The sequence below is a fragment of the Fringilla coelebs genome (assembly GCF_963513975.1).
Source record: "Fringilla coelebs genome assembly, chromosome: 11".
Taxonomy (NCBI): domain Eukaryota; kingdom Metazoa; phylum Chordata; class Aves; order Passeriformes; family Fringillidae; genus Fringilla; species Fringilla coelebs.
In genome coordinates this window covers 14,515,597-14,535,524 of record NC_140037.1, presented here as the reverse complement: position 1 = coordinate 14,535,524, position 19,928 = coordinate 14,515,597, and the positions used below count along the sequence as shown (strand labels likewise).

The window sequence follows — 19,928 nt, the reverse complement described above, 5'->3', positions numbered from 1 at the left end:
CCGGCCCCGCTGCCGATCCCAGCCCGGGCCCGCCCCGCCGCAGCTGCGCGCCCGCCCCGCGCATGCGCCGCACCTTGTTTACCCCGCTCGGCGCGGCGCTGCCGCGGGCGGCCGGCAGGTGTCGCCCCACGCCCAGGAGAGCGGGCCCCGCTGGGCGGCCGCCAGGTGGCGCCTGCGCCCTCCATTCGCCCGCGAGCCGCCGAGCAGCGAACACCCCAAACAATCCCCAGCGCCGCCGCCAAATTAAATAACCCCGACCCGCCCGCGCCCCGCGCCCCCTCCGCGCCCACAGCCCGGCACCGGCCGGGACGGGCGCGCAGCCGGCGAGCCGCGCCGGGGATACGGGAGCGGAGCTGCGCGCCGGGGCCTCCTCGCTGCCTACGCCGACACTGGGTAAGGTAAGTTAGAAAATGGCGGCGAAGCTTCTGGAAGTTTGGCGGGGGGACACGGGATCGCGGTGCGCGGCGGCGATGAGAGGCCGGGCCGGGGTCCGCGGCGCCCGGGCCCGCACGAGGCGCCAGGCCGGCTGGCCGCGGGGACTGCGCGCAGCCAAGATGGAGGACGGCGGGGCCGAGCCGCGAAAACACTCCAGCCCCCCGCTTCCCCACCCCCCGTTCCCGGCGCGCCGCGGCGGGGAGGGGGGAGGTGAGCGGAGCGCGAGTGAGAGAGCGAGAGGGCGCCGAAAGCGGCCCCCCTGCCCGCCTCGGCCCCCTTCCTCCTCCCCAGAGCCGGCCGCGGGCAGGCCGGGCCCGGCGCTCGGCGAGCTAAAATGGAGAACCGCCTTCTCCTCCTCCTCCTCCCCCCTTCTGCCGAGCTGAGCAGGGGCTGCCGGCAAGATGGAGGACTCGGGCATTGTGTGCGTGGGGTGTGTGTGCGGGCGAGCCGGGCCGGGCCGCTCGGGTGGGCAAGCCAGGGGAATGGGGTCGGGGCCCGAGCCGCGCTCGGGAGGAGCGCTGGGCCGCGCAGAGAAAATGGTGGGGCGGCTGCCTGTGCCCCGGGGTCGAATGTCGGGGGAGGCCGCGGGCAGGGGACTCGCACCCCTGACAGCGCTCCCTTCCCCCTGCTCCCCGCTGCCCAGCAGCCGAGTTCTTCCTTCCAGCCCGCTCCCGGCGGGTTCCCCGCGCAGGGAAGTGCCGAGGGATTGGGGTTTGTCTCCTCAGTCTCTCTTCCCAGAGCTGGGGAACTCTGGCCGCCCTTCCCCGTGATTGCATAGGAGGGCTGGCGGAAGCGGGGCTCCTTCGGCCCAAGTGAGGACGTAGGTAGGGACTGACCTGCACCTTCCCCCCCGCCTCCATTCGCTGCCCCCCCGCCCAGTGCCCAGCTCGGCGAAGGCCTTTGTGGGTCGAGTTTTCCCCTCCGAGTGACTTTGGCCGAGCTCCTCGGCTGCTGTCCGCTAAGAGGAAGAGTTGTGGCTGTTTCCGTTCGGCTTCCTTTATTTTTTTTTTTAAAGAAAGGGCGCTTGCCAACTTGTGCCGGGGACGCCCGATGCCGGGAGCCGCGTGTTGCTGGAACCCCGCTGGGCTCTCGCCGGCCCCGGTGGGGGAGGGGGGCAGGAGGAGGAGGAGGAGGAAGGAGAATGCTTCTTACTGGGGGGTTTTGGCGCCACTTTTGTTTTAGATAGTGCTCCTCTGCCCCCTCCTCCTCGGCACGCACTGAACTGAGCTGAACCCTGCCCAGGTAGGAAACGAGAGCTTTCCTGGTGTTTCTCTTTTCTGGGCGCTTATTTTCTCTACACGGATAAAAAAATAGTATATATTTATAGATATACGTGTGTATATATATGTATATATAGTTGCTGCGCTTAGGGACGAAGGGACAGAGGAGTGAGCGGCCGCAGATGGCTGGGCTGGGAGGCCCTGTTTTCCGGGAATTCCTCTTCCTAGCCGAGCGCATCCCTTGGTGCTGGGCGTGCTGGCCTTGGGGGCCCGCACCGCTGTGCTCCCGGCCGCGCTGCCTCCATGCCTTCCTCTGTTCTGGTAGCGTTGTATAATCCGTCTACCCCGTGGAAATCCGGGACCCACCGACCTCAATTTTTTTTTTCCCCTCTCTCTTCGCCCCCGCGAGCGGGCGTGGAAGCGATCGGGCTCCTCTGTCGCTGCTTTTATTTATTTATTATACTGCCCGGGCCCGGCTCTGCTTTCTTGTGTTCCCACGGGATGCGGCGTTAGGCGGTGACACAAAGTTTCGATCCCCGCCGAGTCCGGTGTTCTAGTTACTGAGGAGGAGTGTGTGGTTGGTTGTTTAGTTTGGTGTTGGGTTTTCTTTTTTTTTTTTTTTTTTTTTTTTGCTTTTTTGTTTGGGTTTTTTTTCCCCGTTTGTTTTATTTTTTAATTACTTTTTGGCAGCCCGGGTAGCGCTGTTGCCCCCCCGCCTGCCCTGCCCGCGCTCGAAAGCTCTCCCTTCCCGTTCGCTCCCTGAGCCGCACCCTGGCGTGTCCGGTCTCCCGAGGCGCCTGAGCCGCCGTTGTGACCCCGCGTTTTCGCTGCGCGCCCCGGGGCCGCCGCCCGGCGCGGTTGCGGGGGGGCCGTGCCGGCGCGGCCCGGGCGGGCGGGCGGTTGCCGAAGTGCGTCACGGCGGCCCCGCCGGGCCTGCTCGCCGCGCCTCGGGCCGCGCCCGCCGCCCATTGGCCACCGCCGCGCGGGAGGCGGCCGCTTCCTCCGGGCCCGGCCGGGCCCCTCCGCTCGGCTCGGGGCGAGCGGGGCCGGCGCTGCTCGAGCTCCGCTCCCATCCCGCTTGCGCGGCTCGCCGGGCTGCTGGGAGGGAACCGGAGGAAAACGCCTTTTGGATCGCTTCTCTGGAAGCCGTTGCGCGACCGCTTTAGTGCTCTCTGGGAGTTTGGTTGAATCCTGTTTTAAATGACCAAGAATGAGAGTTCCTAGCGTTTCCTACAGCGAGGTGTTGTTCTCCAAGCATAGGTCTCCCTGTTAACTCTTGGCAGTTCCATCTCGATTTGTGATTGATTACTTCTTTCTCGTTTATAGTGCTTGGCCATTCGAAACAACTTTTTCCGTTTTTCATAGTCTCTTTTCTTTAAATCAGTAGTCTATTTATTATTATTCCTGGAGTATTTATCTGGTGTTGAACTCTCCTAAAACTTATCCATGTGCAGGTTGGCTGAGAAATAAATACCACAAGTGATTGTGCAATTGACCATAATTAATCTCTGTCATCTTGGTATCACTTGTTCATTATCCTCAACTCATAATTTTGTGGATCTGTCTTCCTGGTGATCAGTCACAAACTCAGTACCACAGATCTGGTATAGGGTTCTTTATTGGGCAACATAGTTTGTTTTCTTTTATGGCACAATAACAGTTTCATTGCTAAATGAAACAGGGTGTGAGAAATGCGTTGCTTTTAGCATAAACATGAATATTTTTTTGCTGCTGAAAGCCCTGAAGGTGAACAGGCTGGAATCCCCACACTGTTCTGCTTAATCAAAGACTAAAAAAACTTCGGAGTTATACAAAGGAGAAAAATATTGATTGAATCTCATCTCTGACAAATAGATTCTTCCTGTGTAACTCATATGGCTCATGTTGGTCCTTCTTGACCAAACCAATGACATTGTGTTGTCTACAGGTGGGTTTTGTGCAACCTGTGGCACGACCCCCTGACCCCTAAATTTCTGTTGCTGTTGTTTGTATTAAGTTAGCTGTGGTAAACTTAGTTGGCTGTTGTATAAGCTTAAATTCAACCAACCAAAAAAACCCACAGGCATGGAACTGGGACATAGGAGAGACTTCAGTTTTTCTGTGATGCTTCCTAGCCTTCAGATAACTTCCAAGTTATGCACTTAGGCCATAGTTACGCTTTTGGAGCTTTTTCATGCATTTATCGTTTCAAGAAGATAATGCCAAATAAAGTCAATAACCAATGTAAGGATTTGTTGTAAGCTTGTATTTAAGAAGTTAAGATAAGACTTACGTACAGTTCTCATCTTTTAGATAAAAAGTCTTGATGTTTTGCAACTGAAAACAAATTGAGTTGGTTTAAATCTAGGATTCTGTGGTATTTGAATATATCTTTTAAAAACTGTGTTCTGTGAAATGACAAAAATTGCTATTTCATAGCCTTTTAAATACTTAGTTTAAAAATACGTTATGTTACTTGAATAGCATTCATTTTATAAATTGGAACATTAAGTTAGCTGGTTGGTAATCTAACTCAAATTCCATAAATATATCACATTTGAACTTTACGTGTTCAAGTCTTTCAACATTTGGAGTGAAATAATTTCCCCTTGGAAGGAGTGTAAATAGAATTGTCAGTTAAATACTCTCTAGGTTTATTTCATCATAGTATAACTTACCAAAAGCAACTGAATTATAAAAAAATAAAGTAATGTAGACAGCTTCTCTTGAATATTACATGCTACTGCAGTCTCCTGTAGAAAATAGCTGCAGGCAACAAACCACTTGAAAGTTCCTGCTCTTGGTGGTGGGTGCAACTGTGTTAGACTTAGTTAAGTCATGAAATGATGTCTTGGCACATCAAAGGTTTATGAACTTTTTAAAATTAGATTGCTCTTTGTCACTTATGGCTCAAATTTAGAATGATTCCAGAATCCTCGTTTGTCATTTTCATTTGTGGTCTTACTGTCTCAGTTGTTTTGCTGCAGGCAAATATTTTAGGAGAGATGAGCTTTTCTGAGACTTGTGTGCCAGTAAAAACAGGTTGTATGTTTTACAGAAACCTGAAATACTTCAGTTGCTTATTTTCACCAAATGAATCCCAGAAAATAAGCAAATATTTCTTCTTGTTACTTGTGCTTGTTGGTTATGGTACTGGAATTCTGTGTTTTGTCAGATTAGACAAGGTTTCCAACTTAGTGTGATCTCTGCCTACAGTGGCCATTTCTTCTCTAACTGATTTGAAAACTTAGAAGAATAGTGTAGATGTGAATTTCCAGAATGGTACTGCTGGGTTTTGGTGGTGGATGTTGTTTCGTTTTGTGTTGTTTGCTTGTTTGTTTGTTCCTCCTTTTTCCTCTTTTCTTTTGTTCGATGTGCGTAATTAAGAAAACATACTGGATAGAGGAATATGTTGTCGATTTGGTCTCTGTCAGCGAGATGTGAGAATTTCCAAGAGCATCATCTGGTTCAGTACTTGTTTTGTCATGGAAAGAAGTGATTGATAGCAGCCAGCAACATACTAGTTTAATAGTCGTAAATAAAAGCTTTGCTCTCTTTCTCAGTATCACTTAAAACATTCATATTCTGCAAGCTTCATCTTACATGAAGATCATTGACAAAGAAGAAGAGAGTGATAATCTAGTCCTTGGGAAACAGAGGTGAGCAGGAAATTGGAGTTTTAGGTTGGAAAAAAGCTTGCACGCAGCAAATATATAGAGGAATGGAAAGAGCTCTTTTGCATGTGCATCACAAAAACTCTAATGGGGACATAGCTTGTAGCTGTGGTTTGGTTTCAATGCCGTCCAGCGTTTTAGGTGAACTCCCCTTTAAACTCAAAGGCTGAGTACAAATGGGAGTTCCTCAAGGTCCCATAGCTCCTGGGTCATTGGCGCCGGCAGTCGTGCGGTGTGGGCTGCTCTGGGCCTCCTTTTGCCTCCCGCCCCTGCCGTCCTTTGGCTCCGCACAGAGGTGGAGCGGAATGGGGCTGCGGGCGGATGAGACGCCTGGTTCGGAGGGGGAGCCCCTCCCGGCGGCCGGGCCGCGGGGCGTGCCGAGCTCCGGAGGGTGCGCGCGGCGCCTGCAGCGGCCGCCCCCGGTCCCCAGGGGGCGCCCCGGCGGCGGGGCCGCGGCTGCGCGGGCGGCGGGGCCCGCGCGGGGATGGGGCGCGGGGAGGCGGCAGGGGCGCCTTCGGTCGCCTTGGTAGTGTCACATCTGCGGAACTGCAGCTCTTGGGCCAGCGTTTATTCCGTCTAAAAGGCTGCTTTGAAGAGTAAACCAGTGTAGCTCTTCCATTCAGTGAACAGGTTTCGTGTTCGGAGATTAGTACAGTGACTTCAGTTGGCTTTTTATATTAGAAAAAAAATCTGCTTTCAAAAAGTTCTGCGTCTTTGTAGTTAAGGGTAATAAGCCTTGGGATCTGATGTGAGTTTTGACAAGGTCGAGTATTTACTTAAGAATGCTATAGCAAAAACTAATTTTGAGAGTACCAGGTTAAAATTGTAGTTTTAGTCCTATGCTGTTTTAACTAGAATTTATTTTCCTTAAATATTCTAATTTTGAGGTTTATAAAAATCTGGTAAAGTTGGAAATTAATTTTTTGTGAGAATAAATACAAAGTAAGGGAAATCTCTGAAGATGACTGTCATTTAGGTCATCACAGACAATTGTAGGACTGGTGTTGGTTTGTTGTAGTTGGGAAGCTTGTATCAAGAAAGATGGTTCAGTGTTCAAGGGGTATCAACACATAAACTGTGTTCTTTTTTTCTTGATCCTGTCAGTTTGATGGGTGAGATCACTGAAACTAGACCAGAATCCTAGATTTGATGGGTTATGCCATTCCATTATTTCACAGAATACTTAATCAGTTTTTAGTATCTCTGTATTTCCAAGTTTTCCACTGTTTAATTTTCCTAGATCTGTGAGATCTTGGGTAGAGGGAAAGGCAAACCTTTCACAAACATTTTCTGAGATCTGGCACCCAATTTTGGAGATAGGAATGTGGGAAAACTTGATCCCCTAGGGTACCCCTGTGGCTTTCATGTGGCACCTGGCTTTTCCTAGCCTTTACTGGTTACAGATATGCATGGAGAAGTCCAGGACTAGTCTCTGTTTAAACTTGTCCATACCAATTTGAGTTAGAAATGAAGGACATGTAGGACCATATTTGTGTACAGATACCTCTTGTGTTAGTGAGGGAAAATAAATCAGTGGTCTGATAGCTGCTTTGTCCAGGTATATACTTCATTGTTGCCTATTCTGCACTTTTTTTGATTGTGTAGCTAGCTATGATTTCTGCCTTTGGAAGGCTTATTTTTGTAAAAGAATATGATCAGAAGAGGGAGTAGATGTAAGAAGATTGGCATATATAGCAGGGTAGTTTGTGATCTGTGATTGAGAAGCTGATCACAATACCTACCCAAAAAAGTATCTGAGAACATGTGTTGGTTGGTTTGGGGTTTTTTTGTGAAATTGTTTTTTGGTAGGTAGGTGAATGGTTTATTTTCTTATGGCTCTGAATGGCTTATTCGTCCTGCCCTTACACAACCTTTTCTGCATTTTACTTTTCTGTGCTTTATTTCAGTAAATGTTAGTTATTATATTAGAGCAAGGGAATATGGGTGACACTAGAAATCATTTTGTTGTCTGCTTCTGTATAGCTCTAGAGAGGAAAGTATTTTTGCATCTGTTCCCATTGTGCAAGGGTTGATAGAACAAGCTGATGGCTTCTGCTTGTGTTTTGAAAAAGGTCTCAAATGGTGCCTGTTGCCATATAATGGATCTCTCTGCAGTGGTTTAGATTGATAAGAATTATAGCTGAAATTTCAGGGTTTCCTATTAGCAAAATAATGAATCTGAATATACTGACATTTCAGAAAAGACAAAACATTCCTGAAACTCCTGACTATTTTAAAAAGTAACAGCTTAGGTATGCATATTTTATTTAGTTGTGGTTGCATTTGGCTTTGGAGTTGCTGCAAAGGTTTGGTGAAATGCTGCTTAGCTTGTGCCTGTGGGTGAGAGAGCTGTGGGTGATGTGGAGGACACCTGACCCTACCTGCGCGCTCCCCTCAGGTTTCTCCCTGCTCCAGCGGTACCTCAGTCCCAGTGAGTGCAGGCACTCTGTGGTGAACACTCCCCTGATGCTTCCTGGGAGGGTGTGGGCTGTACTTGCTGAGGTCACACAGCAAAGAGGAATTAATGCAGTTATTTTCCTATTGCTTAGGCTGTGTGAACTGACTGCCAAGAGATGGGCATTGTTGATGGAGAGGTGATGTTGTAGTTCTTGGTTATGGCTAAATTGCAGTTTTTTACTGAACATAGCATTTCAGCCTCAGTTTTAAGACCGTCCTTGCAGCATCACGTCTGGGGAAAAGAAAATTGACTTCTACTTTGTTTACAAATAAAAATAAGGTGTTCAAGCTAAGCCTTTTTTAGTCTTTCATGCTTTTACCTGTCATTCCTTTATTCCTTTTTGTAAAACTTTTGGTTCATCCCTTAATAAGGATCAAGAGAAAATTTGGACCATATCAAGTCTTAGTAAGCAGATAATAAGCAAGTTATATAATTGGTTGTTTGTGTTTGTTTTTTTTATTTTTTTGGTCAGAGTGTAATTTTCCAGCAAGGAAAGTTCATTATAAGTAGAGTTGTTTGAAGTAAGGGTGTGAATCTTGGAGGTCTTATTTTTTAATCTGTTACTTTTGTTAATGTGCTGTGGCTATTTGAATGTATAGATTACTGAATTTACAGAAATCCCCAATGTAAGTCATAAATGTGAGGAACACAGCTTCATAATTCATGTGTGCATTTGAGGTGTCTGGTTTTCTGACTGACCGACAGGAGTCCTGGAATAACACATTTTTTATGATTATGGATGTAGTGGTGAACTAATTTAATTTGTGTAAGATGGTGGTGCATCCTGACCACTGGCCATTTCAATTCTGATTTTCTTAGAGACAGAGGACTGATTATTATGATGTTTTTTCTAAGGAAGGAAACTGGGAAGGCTTGATCAAGCCTTTTTTTTCAAAGCAAGAATGACCAGTGGCTGCAGTCCATGTATCATGTGGCAGAGCTGTGCTTGTGGCAGGGAAGTAGAGAAGAGAGTTGATATATTTTTATTTAGGGTAAAGAATACCATTTAAATGTATTTCAACAGGAAAGATATCATATTAATAATTTAAGATTAATAGCATAAGTATTTGTAAAATCTGGCTGGTTTCTACTATTTAGGGATGGGAAAAGTATTCTTGTAGGGAAGTTCCAGTTTGGTGTGTGGCTATATACTATTTTTGTTGTTTCTTATGTACGTGTTTGGACAACTGTATCCAAAATACTTTCTTTTAACACCACATGAAATAAAGTTTTGTGTAATGAATGTACAGTTGCTTCCTAGAAGTAATGCCACAATGAAAAAATTGTATTCTTGGTCACAGAATTGTTTAGGTGGGAAAGGACCCCTGGAGGTCTGATCCAGCCTTCTCCTTAAATCTTGTCCTGTAAGGCCACTTGTCAATGTCTCAGAGGATGAAGTTTCCTCAATGCCTCTGGCCATCTATTAGGCTGTTCCTATGGGAAGTTCCTTCTTTATTTCAGATTTTAAAGTTCTTTGAAATTCCAGAGAAGATTCATGTTTTTCACCCCCAGTATATGTTTAGAAAGTACCCCTTGATGTGGGAGGCTTGGAACTATAATGTCCCAGTTTAGAGACGGTGATGGTTTTTTGCTGGGAATTTCAGAAAAAGAGTCAGATAAATGGCTACTGAATGGCTTTTTGGTGCCTACTTTTCCCTCTTGTTCCATGTGCTGTATTTATCCTTGTTCTCTCTGTGCTCAGGCTTCACTTACTGTGTCTGACAAAGTCTTGCAAATAAAACTTCCTTTCCTAAGTATTTACCTGTTCACTTAAGTGTCATTCATACACTAATGAAAATGATTCTTCTTGCAGTTTTCATATTTAAGCAGTGATATTTTTATTCCTTCTCATAAGTATTATTTCTAGAGATCTGCAGTTCATTTGAAACTATGGTAACCAGAAAGGAAAGCTGCACAAGTATCTCTCTTGGATCTGTGGCACAGGTCTGTTGTTACTTGCCTAATAAACAGTTGGCTAAAGAAAAGGTGAAACTGGCTTTTGCATGTTGATTTACCAAATGTAGAAATGGTTTAACAAGGCAAATGCTTCAATAACACTGGAAAATGTTTGGATTTTCTTCCCCACTCAATTACATTTTCAATATTCTACGTTTAAGCTGTTCTTGTTTTATTAAATGCAGTTCTCTTCAACTAGTTTTGATAAGTTCTGTTTTCAAAACTGATATATATTAGTATTTGATTAATTTAAAAATGTTTATCAATTAAAAGGTATTGCTGATGCAGTGACATATATACTGTACTACCACTCTGTTATGAAACAAACCAGATTTTGTACACAAATGAGCTGTGGCTTGACAGTTGAAATATAATAAAAAAAAATCAGCTTTTAGGAATTTTATTTATCTTGCTGCATTGCATTGCCTGTGTTATACTGCTCAATTTCTATTTGACAAAACAGTGATTTTATTAAAATTATCTTAGAGCCTCAGAGCAGTACTTAGTGCTAAACAGAAATTTTCAAAGGTGAAAAGACAGAGTGTTTACATCAATATGATATAAAAATGTCAAAAACATTTTTAGACACTTTTAGTTCAATAGCATTGGATAGAAGAAAATACAGAAAGTCATCCTCTTCATGTACAGTAGGTTACTCATTAAGATTCTTCCTGTTCACCCCCAAATGCAGTAACAATCTCTGTAAAATTGAATTCTCGAGGGTTTTCCTTTTTGTGCCAAGAGGCTGTAAACTGCAAAGCATACCTTGCATTCAAAACTGGTTAGAGAAGTTTTGTTTACAAGAGAGGATTTATGCATTATTGCATAAGCCTCCAAATGGGTTTAGTCTTCCCCTATCTCCAGTGAAGGGAAGCATGGAAACATTCAAATGGTTCTTTTGGATGCAGGATTGATGCAGGATTGATTCAATGTTCCTGGGAACTTGGGGGTTTAAGAAACTTACTGAAGTTTTTCAGTCCCTTTACAATACGCATTATTAATGTATAAGGAGTTAAGCATCCTAGGAGATGAAATGGGATTACCATGATAAAGGAAAATATGGCAATAAAGATAGGAAAGGTAGGAATGTGGAAGAGGATGGGGATCAATACTAGAGCCATTTCAAAAGTACGTTGTGTGTCCAGTTCTATCATCTTCTCTTTTTTATTCTGTTGTGGAATATGTTGGCATACAGTACAAGTAAATGCTTTAATGTAAAATCTTAATCTTAGAATACGTTGCCATATGTGGAAAGGTGCAAATGTTGTTTTGAATGTTTAATTTTTGAATGCCAACTATCAAACATTAAAGGCTTTTTATTTAAATGGGATTTGGAGGGGAGAACTCAAACTGGCAATCTGTTGAAAACAGTTTTTTCTGTGGGGGTAGTTGGTGGAGAGACTAGTTACTTCACTGATGTGACAGAGCAGAATTGAGCAGTTATGTAACTAGGTAATTTTTCAACATAACTTCACGTGCAGAGTTTCCTCTCTCATTCATAGTGTTTTTCCTTCTATACTTGTTCACTTCAAGCTACTGAAGATGAGCCTTCCCATTCACAGGGCAGTTCCAAGAGTAGGTGCTGCTGCTGGGGTAGTTCTGTCTCTGTGTCCTGATCGCATGCTCTGTTGTTGCCTTGTGCCTCTGTTTTATGGCCACTTGAACCCTACAGGTGAACTGGTTTAAGGAGCTAGACTCTGAAGAAAAGTATTTTTCTGTGGGTTAAATTCCTCTGAAGTCAAATGTGTCCTGCTTCTGCATGAAAGAGGATATTGGAGCTTTTGGCTGGTAAGAATACAGAAATACTCAGTATTTCAGTAGTTGAAGTGTTATCAGTTACCTGGCTCAACAGTAGTAGCAATGCCTACTGTTACTGTAGAGCCAGGGAAAGGAAACTTTATTCCTGCTGTCATCTACTTTTCTACCTGGTCTTACTCATAAAAACCATCAGGCTGGCATGCCAGTTCCAAAAGTAGTCCTCTGATCTCTGCAGTGATCTCCATTTTATCTTTTTTTTCTTCCCCTGAAATGTTGCGAAGTCTGTCATAGATCAATTAGAGCTCCACGAGGAAATTCAGGACTGTGGTTGATTTACATTAATTTATGCAGGCAGGAGGACGTTGTACATTTTTCTCTGGTTTCAGTCTGTGTGCTGGTTAGAAGTTGTGCAGGTGTTACTGGGAATAAGATGGAAGTGGTAAGAGAAGATTTTAAGAACAGTTAGAGAAGATTTTTCTTGCAGCTTTGGCATGGTTAATCAGATGCTGTTGTAAAAACCCTTCTAGACCTCATCCTTCAGCTGGATGCTTACCAGCCTGCTGTGGTTAGATCTTATTATGAGCCTTTGCACTCTTGAGTTTTCTGTGGTTCCTGGAAGCTGCAGTACCAGTTCTATACATGAGGTCTGGCTTTGGCCTGTTTACAGAGTATGGACCATGCTATGCAATGATCTGAGGTCCCATCCCTCCTTTGGAGATTTTTGGGGCATCCTGAGGCTACAGGTCTTATCTCTAAGAGTACCTGATAATTAAATCAGATATACCCTTTTTTAATCTTATAAAGTATTAATATTGTCTTTCAGAGATAATAAGAAATGCCTGAACATGCCATGTTCCTCTCATCTTTACCTCACTTTTGGCACAATTTAGACCATTTTGTTTTCTTCAAGTCTTGGAAGAAAGCTTGTAGAGTCTTTTCTGCAACATGGGGTCCTAGCTAAAAAGGTACTGGCTTTCTTTACATGTTTGGGAAGAACTTTGCTCTTGAATGATCAGAAGCTATTACATTGTGATTCATCGCCTAATTCCTTGCCATTTTAGATTTTAAATCTGGGAAAACTAGTCTGCTCTAGACAGAACTGTGATGTATTGAAAATAAGATTCTGTAAGAAAATAAAACTGACACCTACATTGTAGGCTGACTTTGTTTTGTGAAGTTGTAGTCTGGTCAGGAATACTAGGCAACAAGAAAGTCATATTTACAAGATGTTTGGAGTTCTGCAGATCATTTCAGGTTGTGCAGAGGATTATAGAGATGTGGGTTGTTCAGCATGTGTTTATATAAGCTGTGTTGAAGCAGGAGTTTCTTTTTTGGTGTTAGAATTTGTAGCAGGCAGTGGGCATTGCATCTCCCCGGTTTTGCAGGTGCTCCTTAGAAGGACTGTTGTGAATATAGCTGCAATTGCCTGAGCTCTCTGTTTCTCCTTACTGCTGTTGAAATGTTTCTGTGGGACTTCCCTGCTTGGAAGCATGCCAGAATGAATGTGTGGGAAGACTTAATACTGGCTACTTACATAGCATTTTGTATGTTCAAACTCTTCTGCAAATATTAACTAATCTTTTTTTAATGTTTGAGCCTAATTTCTGTCAGTATAAATCAATAACAGGCAGTTATGACCCCTATTTTTTTGATGTCAAAAGAACAAAATATTTTAACTGGAATAGTAAGAATAATCTTTATCATCTCATTAACATACCATTTTTTGTCACTGTACCCTTCTGGTTTCATGTGGTGACGTAAAAAGTTACTAATGGAGTGCAGTGCTGCTCTTCAGGAGGTCTCTGCATTGTAGGATGCTGACTGTGGGAAGGAATCACATTGTGTTCATTTTGTGTGTGGCATTTCAAGCTTTTCTGTGTTGGTTTTTGTTTCTGCAGTATTAAGGTTTATTTCTTTCCAGTCTGGGGAGCTGTAGCATATTCATAACAAGTAATGCTGTGAGAATAATGTTCATTCTGAGCTTTCTGCTTAAGACCTGTCATTCATCTTAAAATGTATAGTTAGGTTGAAAATTCCTGTAAAAGTTACTAAGGTTTACACCCTACTTGTGTTTTGGCATTGTAAATGCCAGTTTTCAGTTAACTAGTATTTATGAAATGGAACTGCTATGACAAATTCATTAAGGTGTTAGTGTTTTAATTACTGTAAGGTTCTTGAAGCACCAAACCTAAAGCAGCTGGGGATGTTTTTATTAGAGTCCCATATTTTAGTTTAAAAATTACTGTCACATTGTTTTTTGTTGATGCTGTTGACCAGCTCTAAATGACTGCTGTGTTGTAGGGAAGTATTTTGCTGTAGCACTGTATAAAATATCAGCATATGGCTTTCAAACAGATTTATAATTAATAAAAATGTCCCTTCTGAGCGGCAGTTTTTGCAGATAGTTTGTTTTACATTATATTAGCCAGATTTTCTACAGCTTCTTTTTATTTTGAAGAGATAATAAAATAGTTTTCTTCATGTAATTTACAACTGTAGTTTGCATGAAGTGATAAATGTGTGCCTTTGCAATTTGGATTGGATATGTTTTCACGTTAAGCATCCTTATAAAATGTGGCCTCAGTTCTGGCTTAAGTGTTAAGATTTCGTCATTCCAGCTTTTGTTTTGTGAGTTAAACATGAAAGAGGTTTATACAGTGAATTGCATGCTGGGAACAGCATAGATTAATAGGAGGAAGTATTGAGGTCAGGGTCCTTAGTACAGGTGTGGTAGTGTGCTAAACCAGCTCCTTTTCTGCACCTCAACTGGCCTGGACACACTTCCATTGTATTGGGTTCCATCTTGGGAGACACTCAGTAGTGGTGGATTTGGTTTATTGGTCTTAAACTTTAAACAGAGAATTCAAAGAGAAATTCCCTAAATTAGTGTAAATTTTCTTTGCATTTGTTTTCGTTTGTAATAGCATTATTTGTAGAAACTGCACAGATCAATGAAGAAAATAATTAGAATTAGAACTAGTCCTCATTACATACTCTTGGAGTATTGAACTACTCAGTGGTGAGTGCTGCCTGTGTTGGCATAAAGCTGGTCTTGGCTTTGCGTGGATGAATGGTAGATTCTGATCATATCGTGTTGAAGTAACTTTGTAATAGCAATGGATTATGGAACTTAGATGAGACCACTCTAGGTTGTACTTGGTAAAATGAGCTAGTGGTTCATTTTTCTGCAGGAATTAAATAATTTTCTATTTCTGTTACATTTCTGCTGCTTTCATTGGCAATTTTTGTAGGCTTTAGGCAAAGGTGATCAAGTGTTGGCTTATCAGAACATTGAATTTATTTATTCAGACAGCACAAACCAGAGTGAGTTAAGAATTTTCATTACTATGGGAAAAACACAGCGTGTGGGGCCAGGTTTTCCTGTTTCATAGCTGGCTTGGTACAGGCACTTGGGTGTTGTTCTAAATGTTCCTCATAGTGCCATAGCCAGAGAGAGTAGGCTGGATTTGGAGCAGTGTATGGCAGCTTCTAAAGCAGTTGTAGCTAGAAGAACAGTACTGACATCTCTGTTTGCTTTTGGTGGAATTGGACAGTTGATTATGCCTGCCATAGTGTCTCACTGACTTTCAAAAGAGCTGTTTTGCACCAGCCACAGGACTCTTTTGTTGAGCCAGCTCAGCTTATTAAACTGTTGGAAAGCTAATTAATTTGAAAAGAAATTAATAGATTGTTGCTCAACAAAGAGCATGACATGTGCCCTTGCCTATGAAGTATAGCCAGAAGTAAGTGCAAGAAGGGGCCAGTGGGACAGCTCTTTTTCCACTAGCAACCCATCTCTTTTATTGTATTATCAAGCAACTATGTTATTGTTTGTAGTTTTGTTCATTATTTAGCAAAAAAGAGGACAGTTAATGCAATCTCTTCAAATCTTGGTATAAATGTTGAATCACTTAGTTGATAAGTGAAAGGAATAACAGAATAAAATTTGAAATAACTAGATTTTGGCCAAATTGTTACTGTTCAACAGCTTCCTTTTCTGCACGTCAGTGGCAAGTTGAGAAGGTGTAGAAAAGGCAAAGATTGTGAAATAGGGAGGTAAATGGGAATGGTGGAAGTGCTTGAGTTGTAGAATGCATTTTGTATAATGTGTAAGGTGTTTTATATTCTCAGTATTCAATAATAGTGATGTAAAAACCTTTTAACTGCTGGAGGGCATGATGGTTTAAAATGTATATTCAATTTTCAGATTTGATAGTTTCTGTACAAAATACTTAACAATGACAATACATAACAATTTATTGTTGAAGGGTTTGTTTCCTAGGTCATATATTGGACTTGTGTACCATAGTATCATAGAACATAGTAAAGATTTTTAGAAACATGGGGATATCTGTGTTACTTCTATTTAAGTGGTTCTCTGGAGCCACTATCTGGGAATATATTATAGTCCAAATGAAATGGAGGAGGATTCTTCACGTGTTTTGGGGAACGTGTAAGTGGCTGAATTAATCAGTTAGATATCAACCAGTATAAACTGCATATTGCTGTAAAATCACTGCTGTTTTGGGCATCATGCAAAACCTTAATTATGGCAATTGTCACATCCTGAAATAGTATCTTGTAGCGAATCAGAAGTTTTATCTTCTGTGGTAATAAACAACAAGCAAAAAAAGTTACTTGAAGAATGTATTTCGCCAGTGTTGTTACTAAATCCTCAAATCTTGAGAAAGTGATGCTAAGGAATGTCTTTCTATGGGTATAGATGGAATAAGTTCAAAAGTGTTTATATTAAGAGAAACATAAATTGCTGAGATGTGGAGTTGTCAAATTGGTACGAAAACACTGGTTTAGACTATTTTAATGATATAGTATAATGATAAATCAGCATTGAAGAAAATGCAGACTCATGGCAGTAAGGAGTATCTTTAAGGAAAATGTAGTTGGACATATACTACATTATTTTGGTTTGTTTTAGTCTATGTTTGTTTTACTGGACAAATAAGGTGTTTACTTTTGGAGATACTTTGTCCTACTATATAAGTTAAGGTTTCTATTTAAAAAATACTATTGTATTTTAGTTCTTTGGTGACTTTTGAAGCTGTGTGTTCTGTATGTGTCTTCTCTTTCTGCATTCTTGACGTTCTTTCATCCAAAGCACAAAATTCAACTGGTGCCAGGTAAAGGAAGGGTTTCCATTGTCTGTAATACCGCTTTTAGTATTGATTCACACTGTTTTTTTAAATTATAAAATAATTAACTATCATATTTAGTGCCCACCTCTTGTGCATAAGGCCTGGCAGCACTCAGTGAATCAAAAATGCCTACACGTTAGGAGAATGCTGACTTACTCTTCCTATGCTGACTTGTACTTCCTGTTTGTAAAATCAATCTGTAATCCACCAGGTTTAATGATGGATCACATATCTTCTGTCCAGGACAGGTCTGGTTAATGCAGAATCGCAGAAATGTAGTTGTAGGCCTCAGTCTTAGGGACATCAAGGTTCTGAGTGTGTGATCTGGTACTGGTTTATACTTGTCCAAGTATAAACACTTGTGGTATCACTGACAGAGGACTCCTGGGTGTGCTTCTGTGTCTTGTTGGCACAGAAGGCAAGATGTTTGTGCAGAAACCTGGAAGATGGTGTGATATAAGTGTCATATGCTGCAAGTTTTGACTGTCTCATAAATTAATCTGTGTTTAGACTCTTTGGTGGCTTTATTTTGGAGCGAGATGGTTTTTGTTCAGGAAATGCTGTGCAGTAGCTTGGAACAGGCTGGGTTATTGTTCCCCTGAGTGCTGTTGCTTGTGGACTGTGTATGTTGACACTGTAGGTGAGCATACCTGTTGTATCTCCTTGTATTGCATCATGGGGTACAAAATGAAATTCATATGTTGTATTATTTTTGAACTTCCTAATAACTGTGAAGTATTGCTAGACGACTAAATTGCTCTTCATTGAGAGCTTAATTAAAATAAAGACAAAATATACTACAGAAAAGCCTACTAATCTTACTTAATAAATACTGAATTTTGTGGTAGGTAAATAGAGTCCATTTCATAATGGCAGAATATTTATGTTCTGATCATAATTTGGTAGCAGTTACTTTCCTGAAGTAATTCTTTAACCATGCCATTTTAATTTTTTCCTCCTGCTCTCTCATTCCTGCCCCCAGATATTTAGATTTATGATTAGCATCTGTCATTTAACACTGTTAACTCCTCTGTCTTGTGGAATTCTCTGGAAGACACGGTAGTGCGGCCCTATTTAATTGCATTAATTTTTTTTTTCTTGCATTGATGCTTGCTAATTCATCTTGTGAGGTAAATGGTCTTTGGAGTAACAAGTAGGAGGGGGGGAGTTGTCAGTAATGGAGATGTAGGCTAATGGGTCCACATCAACCACAACCACTGCCAGGCATCAGGAACTCTACCAGGACCTTTTAAAAAAATCTGCTAAACCAGAGGAAGTGTAAGGGGCACCCTGGGGTTTTAGGGACCTGTGCATTGCTATGGAAGTAGACTTGATCACTTACTACCAGTTAGGGCAAAAGGCTGGGAAGGGAGAAATAAAATATTTTCCCTGATTTGGTCGCTCATAATTCTTTAGCTAGAGTGCAGTTTCCTGTGCAGTGTTACAAAGGATTTTTAAAATTATTTTTAAAAAACCCACATTTTTAGGCTTCTGTAGGTAAGCCTACCTGTAAGATTGTGAAGCCCACAATCTTCTTAGTCATGAATTCATGTTCATAAAGCAGTCCTTGAACTTAAATTTCATTTTGTTCTTGTATACATTGATGGAGAGGGTAAAAAGCAAACACTTTTAAAGCAACAGCTTTAGTTGAAATTATTTATTACTTTGCAGTGAGAAGTACAGGATTGTACTCAATAATAAAAGTTTGTAAGAAATTTTCTGGTCATAACATTCTCCTTTTTTTTTTTTTTTTTTTTTAAGTGCATACTGCTTCTAATCTAACTTGGGTGTGTAATAATGTGTGGTACTTAAACTGGGCTGTGAAAACCCAAGCTTAGAAAAGTGTTTGTTGGAGCCACAAATGAACAGGCAAGCAGGTGAATTGCTGAGCTCTTGAGGGAAGTGGGGTTTGTTAGGATTAAGTCAGATGGGCACTGCAAAGCTACGGGAAGAATTTAAAAGGAAGGTGTGAGCTTTGGTGGTCTTGCTCTTTCCTTTATATGATTTTAGTGATGGAAGCTTGAAACTGAGGTGAGGTATAGCATTTCAGTTGTTTAACTTTGGGGTAGCCTAAAGACCCCAAGTAGACTGACCATAGTGGAGAGTCGTGCAGCTCCTTATACTTTGGCCAACCGCGTTTTACTTTGTACAATATACCTTGCTTAAAAGGTCCCTTGTAAAACTCACATCCTGCTAAAAAATCCTCCAGTTTCTTGTCAGTAGCATTTATACTGCACTCGTGTCCAGCTGTGAGGGAAAAAAATTTGCATGCATTGGGTGCATAGTGCTTTTTCTCATAACTGAATAAAGCCTGTGAGATTCAGGAGGTAGCCGCTAGAAGATTCCGTAGTATTTTTTACAATTTTGTGCCTTAAATTAGAAAAAATAAATTGTGTCTTACAGCATTTATTGAGAACACTCCTTTCAATCTTTTGGCTTTTCAGGGAGCAATACAAGATTGCCTTGTCTGAAGGGTAACTATTAGGTTAACAGCCTGTTATAAGGACTGAGCTTAAATAGTTAAAAAGCTGCCTTTTAAAAAGATAATGGTTACATATTTGCAAATATTTATGGGGAACAATATTTTTGAATTTGTACACTTTGTCCAAGTGGATTTCACTGAACATAATTGTCTTTGTGGCATTAAAACCACCAATGAATCAGCTGATGAGTTGCTGCCTGGGTTTGTATCTGCCCATATTCCATGCAATTGTAGGATTTTTAATTGGGGAATTGCAGAAGCCTTCCAGGAGTTCATAGCAGTTGTCACAGGTTAAAATGAGACTTAAAATTTTTGTGGCAATGCCTGGTTCTTGATCATAAAGGTGCTTGCAATACGAGGATGGATAAATAGGCATGCAAGTGTGAGTGCTGTCTATATGCTAATGTCCAAGAAGGTTTTGAAGAACTAGATATCATCTGTTACAATGTCTTTTTTTCTTGCTCCTCACATGAAAATGCAGTCAGCACTGAAGCAGCCATAGCAAAAAAAAAAAACCTATAAAATGGTTGAGGGAAGATTAGAAAGATGAATACTTTTTATTCCAGATTTATAGTTTTCTTTGGACTTTTGTGTTAATTTTTTTCTGGTTTCAAACTGTTTCATTGGAGCACAGATAATCTGTGTCTGCTGTCACTTATTAAAGTTTGTGAGAGGTTTGTTTCACTGGAAAATAATGAATTATAATTGTATCAATTTTTCTTTAAATACTACTCTTCATGAGTAATTTTGTGCGTATTAAAAATTCTCAGGTATCAATATTTCCTGTGAAAGAGGAGAATTTTGCCAATTGTG

The 19,928-nt window shown here is 41.9% G+C and overlaps 1 protein-coding gene across 5 annotated transcripts in view; it reads left to right on the top strand.

Annotated features, from left to right (window-relative positions):
- The first annotated feature begins 200 nt into the window (after positions 1 to 200).
- STAG2 (STAG2 cohesin complex component) overlaps positions 201 to 19,928 on the top strand; it is a 72,749-nt gene continuing 53,021 nt past the window's right edge. For 3 of the 5 annotated variants that reach the window (XM_084212836.1, XM_084212832.1, XM_084212835.1), the window contains exon 1: positions 201 to 398. The gene's annotated coding sequence lies outside the window, so the exon portion shown is untranslated. Of the gene's footprint in view, positions 399 to 1,405; positions 1,678 to 19,928 lie in introns of those variants that run through there. The other 2 variants (XM_084212833.1, XM_084212834.1) reach the window with 2 other exon arrangements.